The following is a 9,635-nucleotide window of genomic DNA, read 5'->3' as shown; positions in this document are numbered from 1 at the left end:
AATAATTTCCATGTGTTATATTTTTGTCTAATCCTATTGAGCATGTAGGTTGCCATTGTTGTTTGCGTCGCAATGCATTCTGGGTGTGACGTCAAATGGCTGTCGCCACCCAGCCCACCGGTGTTTTGGAATGTTGCAGAGATCTGTTAACAGAAATGAGCTCCTCTTTTCAGCCTTTTCGTTTTCTTTCTTTCTTTTTTTTTCTATACCTTCTATACCTCCTTCCCTGACTCTCTGCAGAGTAGGAATTACAAACACTGTCAGAACGTGAACTGTTACACTGTCCCCCCCCTCACTGAATCCCTCGCCCCGAGGGATCACAAACAAAGTCTCTGAGATGACCCGGGGGCCTCCTCCGCCTATGGGGTCAACCTGTCCCTGTGAAGTGCCACTCGTCTCCCTCTAGGGGGCAGCTGGACCCGGTACACGACCTCCCCCAATCTCTCCAACACTTCACAGGGCCCCGACCAGTGACAGTCTAACTTTGGGCACCGTCCCTTTTTCCGTCTTGGGGTGTACACCCACACTAAGTCACCAGCGCTGAAGTCTTTCCCCCTGGACCTCAGGTCGTAGTTCCTCTTTTGCCTCATCCCCGCTTTCCCGAGCTGGTCACGGGCAAAAGTGTGAGCTGACTCCATCCTATCCTGGAGCCTCCTGGCATATTCCGGCCCCGGTGGAACTGCTGGTGTGTCCGGGGGGTTTCCAAACACATTCTCCGCGGGGGGGCCAACATCAGCAGAGCAGGTGTGCATGAGGCGGAATCTTGCACAGCAGACCTGCGGGCCAGCAAGACAAGGGGGATGTGCATGTCCCAATCACGCTGGTGGTCTGCGGTGAGTATGGCCGGTTGCTTCCCAAAGGTTCTATGAACCGTTCGACGAGCCCGTCACTCTGTGGGTGCAGCGGGGTGGTCCGGGTCTTCTCCATTCCCAGGCGCTCACACATGGCAGAGAAGACTGCCGACTCAAAGTTCCTCCCCTGGTCGCTGTGGATTGTCTCAGCTGCTCCGAATCTGGCGAACATGCCCTCCACCAGTGCATCAGCAACAGTCTCCGCCTCCTGGTTCGGTATGGCGTACGCCTCCGGCCACTCCGTAAAATAATCCATAGCAACCAGGACATAACGGTTCCCCTTGTCTGTACGTGGAAATGGGCCCATTATATCCACTGCTACTCTCTCCATCGGGGCTCCCACTGCCAGCTGTTGAAGGTGGGCGCGGGATTGGTCGGGGGGGGCTTCATGTGCTGTGCAGAGGCCACAGCGACGGCAAAAGTCCTCCACGTCCCGCCTGAGCTGGCCCCAGTAGAAACTCTGCCGCAGGGTTTTTGAGATCCCAAAATGCCCGGCTCCAGCCGTGCCATGACCTTTAGCACGGCTTCCCTCAGGGCTCCAGGGACCACCACCTGCCACCTCTCCTCTCCAGTAGCTGGCGCCTTCCAGACCCTCTGAAGCACCCCATCCTTAAGCTGCAAATTTCTCATAGAGTGCCTTAGTGGCAGGGGAGCACCCGGCGACGTCATTCCACCGGGGCCTCCTCCAGGACTCCATCCACTGCAGCACTGGTTGGAGTTCAGCATCTCGTTTCTGTTGAACTCTCCACTCTACAGACCCAACAACCTGCGCTGCTCTGCAGGCTAGTCTGTCCTCACTGGGCATGGGGTCGTGTTTGCCCTCGGCGCAGAGCTCCACCTGCCGGGCCTCCCTCTTCTCGCAGTACCGACAGCTCTCAGAAGCACAGTGGCGCCGGGACATAGTATCCGCATGGCGAGCGCCAGCCCTGTACTCCATCTGGAAGGTGTAGGGCGCCAGCTCCTCCAGCCAGCGTGCAATCTGCCCCCCTGGCTCCTTGAAGGACATCAGCCACTGCAGGGCTGCGTGATCTGACCTGACAGTGAACGGCAGGCCACAGAGGTAATACCTGAAGTGGCTTATTGCTCTCACGATCGCCAGGAGCGCTCTGCGCGTCACGCAGTAGCGCCTCTCAGCTTTGTTAAAGGTTCTGCTGAAGTACGCCACCACTTTCTCTCCCTCTGGCCCCACTTGGCTCAAAACTGCTCCCATACCCACGTCGCTTGCATCTGTGTCCAGCAGGAACGGCAGGCTCGGGTCAGGGGGGGTAAGGATGGGCGACTCCGTCAGGGCCTCCTTCAGGTGGCTGAAAGCCTGCTCACAGTCTGGGGCCCAAGCAAAGTCACTGTCCTTTCGCTGCAGGCGGAACAGAGGCGCGGCTATGCAAGAAAAGCCAGGCACGAACCGCCTGTAGTAGGATGCCAGGCCAATAAAGCTCTTCAGTTCTCTCAGGGTGGTGGGGGTTGGCCAGTCCTTTACTGCGCACACTTTTTCCTCCAGCGTGCTGATGCCCTCGCCCCCAATCTTGTGCCCCAGAAACTCCAGCTCCCTCCTCATAAAGCAGCATTTATCAGGGTGGAGCTTCAACCCAGCCGCTGCTATCCTCGGCAGCATCTGCCGCGAAGCTGCCAGAGCCGCCCTGAAAGAGCTCCCATGGACCAGGATGTCGTCCAGGTAAACCAGCCATTCCTGGCGGGGGACATCAGCCAGCACTTTCTCCATCAATCTTTCGAACGTGGCTGAGGCATTACACAGGCCAAAGGGGAGGACCCGACACTGCCACAGGCCCCTGCCAGTACAGAATGCGGTGGCAAAAGTCCCCTGCATTGGTCCCCTGCGTTGTCCCCTCTACGCAGGTCCCGAGGCGTTTCGCTGGACGCCAGCTTGCTTTGGGCACCGTCTGCTGATGTGACCCTGCTGACCACATGTCCAGCACACCGGGGGGTTTCGGCGAGGGCTGTGGTTGTCGCGTGTCTGGTGCAGTGATGCAGCTCTGATTAGCTCAGTCAGTTCAGCAACCCAAGCTGGTTTCTCCTGACCTGGGTCACTGTGAACCACAGCCCTTGTAACTGGCCCTTGGTAGCCCTCGGCAGCGCCCCCTACAGCCTCTCTCTCCGTCGCCAGCTCCAGGGCCTCTTGCAGACTACAAGGATGGGCAAGTTGTGTCTGCACGCGCAGCTCCCCCGGTGATAGGGCTCGTATAAACTGGTCTCTGGCCAGTTCATTCTGCACAGCAGAGGGCATGTGGGCATAAGCTTTCCTCGCCAGAGTCTCGATGTCATTAGCCAGCATACGGAGCGGCTCACCCGGCTGCCTCCGTCTGTTCATCAGCTCCGCACGCAGGACGCCTGGTTGGTTACACTGCCCGAACCGACGCTGGAGGGCTCCGACCGAAGCCCCATAGTTCTCTCTCCGCTGGGCTCAGCTGCAGCAAGCACGGCAGCGCGTCATCGGCGAGGCACATGGCTGGCTGGAGGGCCTTGGTGTCTTCTGACCAGTGTGCGGCCCGAGCCAGTAGTTCAAACTGGGCATGAAACGCCTCCCAGTCTGCCTTACCGGAGTACTTTGGGGTCTTGATGTACGGCCGGACACACTGTGCGGCACCATCCACGACCGTGGTCGGGCCCGTGAAGCATTTCCCCGTGGCCGTGATTGAAGGGCCGAATCCGGCGTCTGCGGCTAGCTTCCTGGCCGTCTGCCTCGTGCGCCCCACAGCGCGTTCAAGCTCCATCTCATACACCCACTTGCCAAAGTAGCCACCGTCCATTACCTCCTCCGTGACTTTCGGGTGAGGCCCACTCCCGTCGCGTTCATCCATTAGCGTAGCCGACGAGCAGAATTAGCCGAAGTTCAGCTAGTTAGCTCGGCTAACGGAGTTTATCGCAGAGGGTTCCGTGTTTTCACTTCTGACACCAATGTAGCGTCCGTCAGCTGCCGAAATAAGGGCGAGATGTGTCTTACAACAAGCTTTTATTAAAATGGTCGCTGTTGGCCGTGACCACGCCACGAACTGAACAGTTAGCGTTCTAACGTCTCAACTCCGTCGCTCTCTCTCCCCTCCCCTCCAGCACCCACACACACACACACACACCGCCCCTCCTCCCTGGATGCCTTTGCGGACTCTATGCAGAGTAGGAATTATGAACACAAACTGTTACAGTACATAACGTCAGTCTCTGCTAGATTCTATGCTTTTTATTCTGATAGTGATTGTGACCGTCACCTGCCCTCTTGGCAGACTAGCCTATTCCTATTTTATTGATTTTATTACCTGCTTACCGCCGTAGAGGGCTGTGCACACCGCAGTGAACACACAACATGGACAAACACAAAGTGACAAATACACAGTGTTCTGAGGAGAGAGTGCAATGGATTTATTTGTGCTCCTTAATTCTACCCCTTCCATCCAACCATCACCAAGAGTTGTCCCAATACACCAGGTTCACATCAGCCTCCAGAGGAAAGTCTGGATCACCAAGTTCTCAGGAGATCTGGGGAAGAAGAGGGAGAGCATAGTGAGAGCCACAAACACTGACCCAGCAACCTCCACTGACTCAGAGACCTGTGGGCGGAGTTAACTCTCAGATCGAGTTTTGATTGGTGCTGGAGTGGTGGATCTGGCATGCGTGAAACCTCCACCTAAGAACGGGGCAGCCACCCCGGACCCAACAATGGCAACATGAGCCCCCAGATCACCCCAAGCAGCCACAGCAACCCGAGAACGACCCCCGGGGCCCCCCCAGAGCCACACGCAGAAGAACCAGCCCAGGGCCCGGGAGCGACCCCCGGGGCCCCACCGGAGCCACACGCAGAAGAACCAGCCCAGGGCCCGGGAGCGACCCCCGGGGCCCCACCGGAGCCACACGCAGAAGAACCAGTCCAGGGCCCGGGAGCGACCCCCGGGGCCCCACCAGTGCCACACGCAGAAGAACCAGGCAGAACGGGGCACAGCAGGCCGGGCCGGCGTCCCACCAGCACCCACCAGTATGTGGTGCATTAAAATTGGGGGAAGGTGGGGCCGGACGGGGGATGCGGAAGAGGGCAACGGCGCACTCCTGCCCCGTGGCCGCCCTATCCCTTATCTGCCCGCCCAGCACCCATACAACCCCATGTGAGATTCAAGATTCAAGATACTTTATTATCATTATGCAAACATAATAAAATCGTGTGAAGGCCCACGGCTTAAGGCACTCATCGGAACATAACGAAAAATGAACTAGAAAGACAATCAGAGACTGCAGACCCCGCCTCCAAAAGACTATTCGATCTTGTGAGACAGTAAACAGGGCTTCCAGATCAGAGGAGCCAAACCTGCTCTAGCTTGCTGCTCCGGAACGTACGACAAGACACCTTCTGGACTCTTTTTCCCATCATGCCATTCGTTTCCCTCCCTCTTAAAGTGACAGTTTACAGCACAGGCACAATTCCAGATGTAAAAATAATTTTAGAATCTGGATCCAGATCCGGATCAATGCCATTCTCGGGGAGGACCGAGCCACGGACAGAACCTTGCTTGTGTAAAAAGTTCAAGTCGATTGGGTTCCTAGTTTTTGAGTTATGCGCTCGGACAGACAAACAGACAGACAGGCAAACAAACATACAAACGCATCCAATTGCAATACCCTCGCCTCCTCTTCAGCGAGGGTAACAACTCAAAATGGGATTGGCATTTAAAATAGTCAATGCAGCTCTGCCCTCAGTCCCCTCAATTCCTGCATACCTGAATAAACACCTCCACAGATTTAGTGACACCCACAGCCACAACACTAGAGGGAGCTCAAACAACAACCTGATTACCCCCTCCTATAGGAAATTTCAAGTCGATTGGGTTCCTAGTTTTTGAGTTATGCGCTCGGACAGACAAACAAACAAACAGACAAACAAACGGACCCAATTGCAATACCCTCACCTCCCCTTCGGTGAGGGTAACTATAAGCTTTGTTAAAAAGGAAAGTCTTTAGTCTAACCACTTGGTGCTGAGTTGACTCCCATGGTCGGGGAGGATGCCGGACAGACCTGGCAGGCCCAAACGTGTTGTGAGGGTCTCCTGTCAGAAGGAGTTCAATCGGTTGAAGATGTATGTATGTTATGGGGGCGGGTGTGGCTCAGTCGGTAGAGAGGGGTGTCCAGTGATCAGTGGAGTGTGAATGGGTGAATGTGAGGCACCATGAAGGTGGAAAAGCACTATTTAAGTGTAGTCCTTTTGTTATGTTCGCTGTGCGTAGCTAGGGCTGCAACCATTTGATGTAATTAACCCAGAATGCATTGCGCACTCAAAAACATGGTGCCCACCATGTATCAATATTTTTTGCTCCTTCCACCTCGCAGTATAAGAATCATCACAACAAAGATAGAAAGGTCGTAATTATACAGCCTGGCAATACAATTTTGAGTTGGGTAAATCCATTCCACCTTTCTCTTTTGGCAGTTGCAAAGTAGATAAATGTATTCTGGCACGTTTACCCACCCATATGAATCTTGATACCATCTTGTCCCATTGCGCAAATTGTTAACACCAGCTACTCTCATGTCCTCCCTCACTACTGTTACGCTCGTAGCATTCTCTGCTTCGTCTCCCATGGTGAAAATAAATGTCGACAAGTCGTTTCTTCGTCCTCGTATTTATTTCACCCAGTTTCGGTCAGATTGTTTTAAGCCATAAAGAGACTTCTTTAATTTGCATACCAACTTCTTTTCTGACTCTGTTTGTTCAAACCCCTCAGGTTGATCCATGAATATTTCTTCCTCTATGGGGGCGTGCAAGTATGCCGTCTTAACGTCCATTTGGTGAACGATGAGATCATTCTGAGCAGCGATCTGCATAAGCGCGCACACAGATGTAATGCTAGTGTAACCGGTGTGGTTTACTTCTGCGTTGTGTCTTATTTGCTCTGTCGTGGTGGGGAAAGTGGACTCGGGACACAGTGGGATCTTGGGGGGGCGACACCCATTTATCTCTGGCAGGAAATAAAAGTAGAATAAAATAAAATTAGCCCCAAAAGTAATCCAGCCCCAATCTTCCTCAACATGAGGTGTTCATGAGAGGAAGCGGAAGGGGCGGGGCCCGAGTTTTTATAGCGGAGCCTCCAGAAAACCAAAGAAGAAGGTCGGAGGACTAAACCAAAACCAGAGAAGAAGAGGGCGGAGGACTAAACCAAACTACAGGGCAATTAAATAAAATACAAATGCCAGGCAACTAAATCAAATTACATAAATACATTTCGAAATATTTACAATAAAATATAGAACAAAAACACAAAGACTAAAATAACCAGTCTTTGTGACAGGCACTGGCCCACAACTTATCAGGATTTAACCAGGCCATAACAACCCTGTTACACTAGCTGTAGGTGCAAATGTTTCTATTCCTTCTGTTTGACTATATCCCTTTGCCACAAATCTAGCTTTAAATAATTTCCCCTGCTCGTTTTCTTTAGGTGTGTACACCCGTTTTCCACCTACAGTGGTTCTACCTTCAGGTAATGTAGTCAGTTCAAATGTCTCATTTTCTTTGAGAGAGTTCATCTCCTCTGCCATAGCCTGCTCCCATCTGGACGCCTCTGCTGACCTCAGGGCCTCTCTGTAGGTTTGGGGGATTCCGCAGGCTGCCCTGTAACAATAATCAATACTCACAGAGGTTACATTTGGCTCATCTTTACAGTTAGATGTGTAATCCTCCAAGTATTTTGGAGGTTTTGTTTCCCTTTTTGGATAGCGTCCATGTTGAGTATGTTGCTCAGCTTCTTTTATTTCTGCTGTGTCACTGATCAGTTCCTCTGTGTTTCTCTTACTGTTCTGTGCTGCTTCCTTTTCAGTACATTTTCTTTTTCTTCATTAGGTTCTTTGTTGTTGTACATTTGTACTTCTGGCTCATACTCATCTGTCTGAGATTGTTGTTCAGTCTGTTCAACCGGGTTGTTTTTGATACATTTTACCAGTCTGTGCTTCGACACCTTTCCTGTTCCGGGGTTATACACCAGGTATGCTATTTTACTATAGCCCACAAATGTTTCCTTTTTACACCTGGGGTCAAGCTTACTGTGATCGTGAATGTACGCATAGCACGCAGATCCAAATATCCACAGTTTAGAGAGATCTGGACTCCTGCCTGTTACCATCTCATATGGTGTACTTTTGGTTCTGCTATTGTAGCACCTGTTGCAGATGTGAGCAGCATTTTGAATGGCATAAGGCCACAGTTCTTTGGGTAGTCCCTGTTCCAATAACATGCACCTTTCCATTTCAAACAGAGTTCTCCATTGCCTCTCAGCTGTGCCATTCTGATGAGGAGAATGCGGCGCAGAAGCTTCATGTTTGATCCCTTTTTCTCTTAAAAGCATCTGAAAGGCGCTGCTTGTGAATTCAGTCCCATTATCTGATCTCATGCACTGAACACCATGAGGTGCACAGTCTGCTACAAACATTTCTGTTGCCATTGTGGCTTCACTTTTGTGTTTGAGGAAGTAGACGGACAAGGCTCCTGAAAAATCATCATTGAACAGTTTAGCATACCGATGTCCACCGTCGCCTGCTGGGTCTAAGGGTCCTGCTAAATCCGTGTGCACCAGCTCAGGGGTTTGGTTGCTTTTGGGTCACATGTTCTGTTTCTGGTGTTTGTGGACTTTCCTTCTGTACACACATTACACTCCAGTTTTGTCTTTCCTGTGATTTTCATTCCCTCCACAACTTCAGGTAACTTTAACACATCACTGACATTACAATGTCCTAAGAGTTCATGCCATGTCTTTACATCACATGTTAGGTTTGCTTTGTCACAAGATTTAATGTCATTCAATGAAGTGTCATTATTTACCATTTTACCGGTTTTACCTTTGACCCCGTTAACCATTCAATCCTATTGAATAAACTAGGGGCGATTGGTTTTGATAGCACATCAGTAAACTGGATGAAATCGTACCTTGAGGGACGAGAACAAATGGTGGACATAAACGGAACCTTGTCCTCGTCCCTCCCGGTGAGCTGTGGGGTTCCTCAAGGCAGCATTCTAGGACCGTTACTGTTCCTCCTATACATTAACGACATGAGTGCTGCCTGTAACTGCAAATTGTTCCTGTTTGCTGATGACTCAGCACTCCTGATTTCGGGAGAGGACAAAGTGCAGGTTGAGGAAGCTCTCAGCTCTGAGGTCACCAGAATCCGTACTTGGCTTACTGATAACAAACTGTCACTACATCTTGGTAAAACCGATTCGATTTTTTTTGGGTCTAAACACTCTCTAAGTGAGATAAATGTTAATGATTTCAAGGTCACAGTCGATAATACAGTAATCTCCAGCAAAGAAGAGATTACCTATTTGGGCTGTGTTCTTGACAAATACCTGTCTGGTGATAGTATGGCAACTAAGGTGATCAAAAAAGTCAATCAGAGAACAAGATTTTTGGGCAGAATGTCTGCTTTTGTCAACAAAAGTGCTCTCCGGACGCTTGCTGGAGCCTCGTTCAGCCCCTCTTTGACTATGCTAGCACCTCCTGGTATTCAAACATCAAAGTGTCCCTGAAAACCAGGCTCCAAACCTCCCAAAACAAACTGATTCGGCTACTCCTCAATCTGGGGCCCATGACCCACCTTCTTCCTGGACATTTTGCTAGCCTAAAATGGCTCAGGGTAGAAGACAGGGTTAAACAACTCAAAATGGGATTGGCATTTAAAATAGTCAATGCAGCTCTGCCCTCAGTCCCCTCAATCCCTGCATACCTGAATAAACACCTCCACAGATTTAGTGACACCCACAGCCACAACACTAGAGGGAGCTCAAACAACAACCT

Source organism: Brachionichthys hirsutus, chromosome 4, assembly GCF_040956055.1.
Source record: "Brachionichthys hirsutus isolate HB-005 chromosome 4, CSIRO-AGI_Bhir_v1, whole genome shotgun sequence".
In the NCBI taxonomy this organism is placed as follows: domain Eukaryota; kingdom Metazoa; phylum Chordata; class Actinopteri; order Lophiiformes; family Brachionichthyidae; genus Brachionichthys; species Brachionichthys hirsutus.
This window is presented reverse-complemented; position numbering follows the sequence as displayed.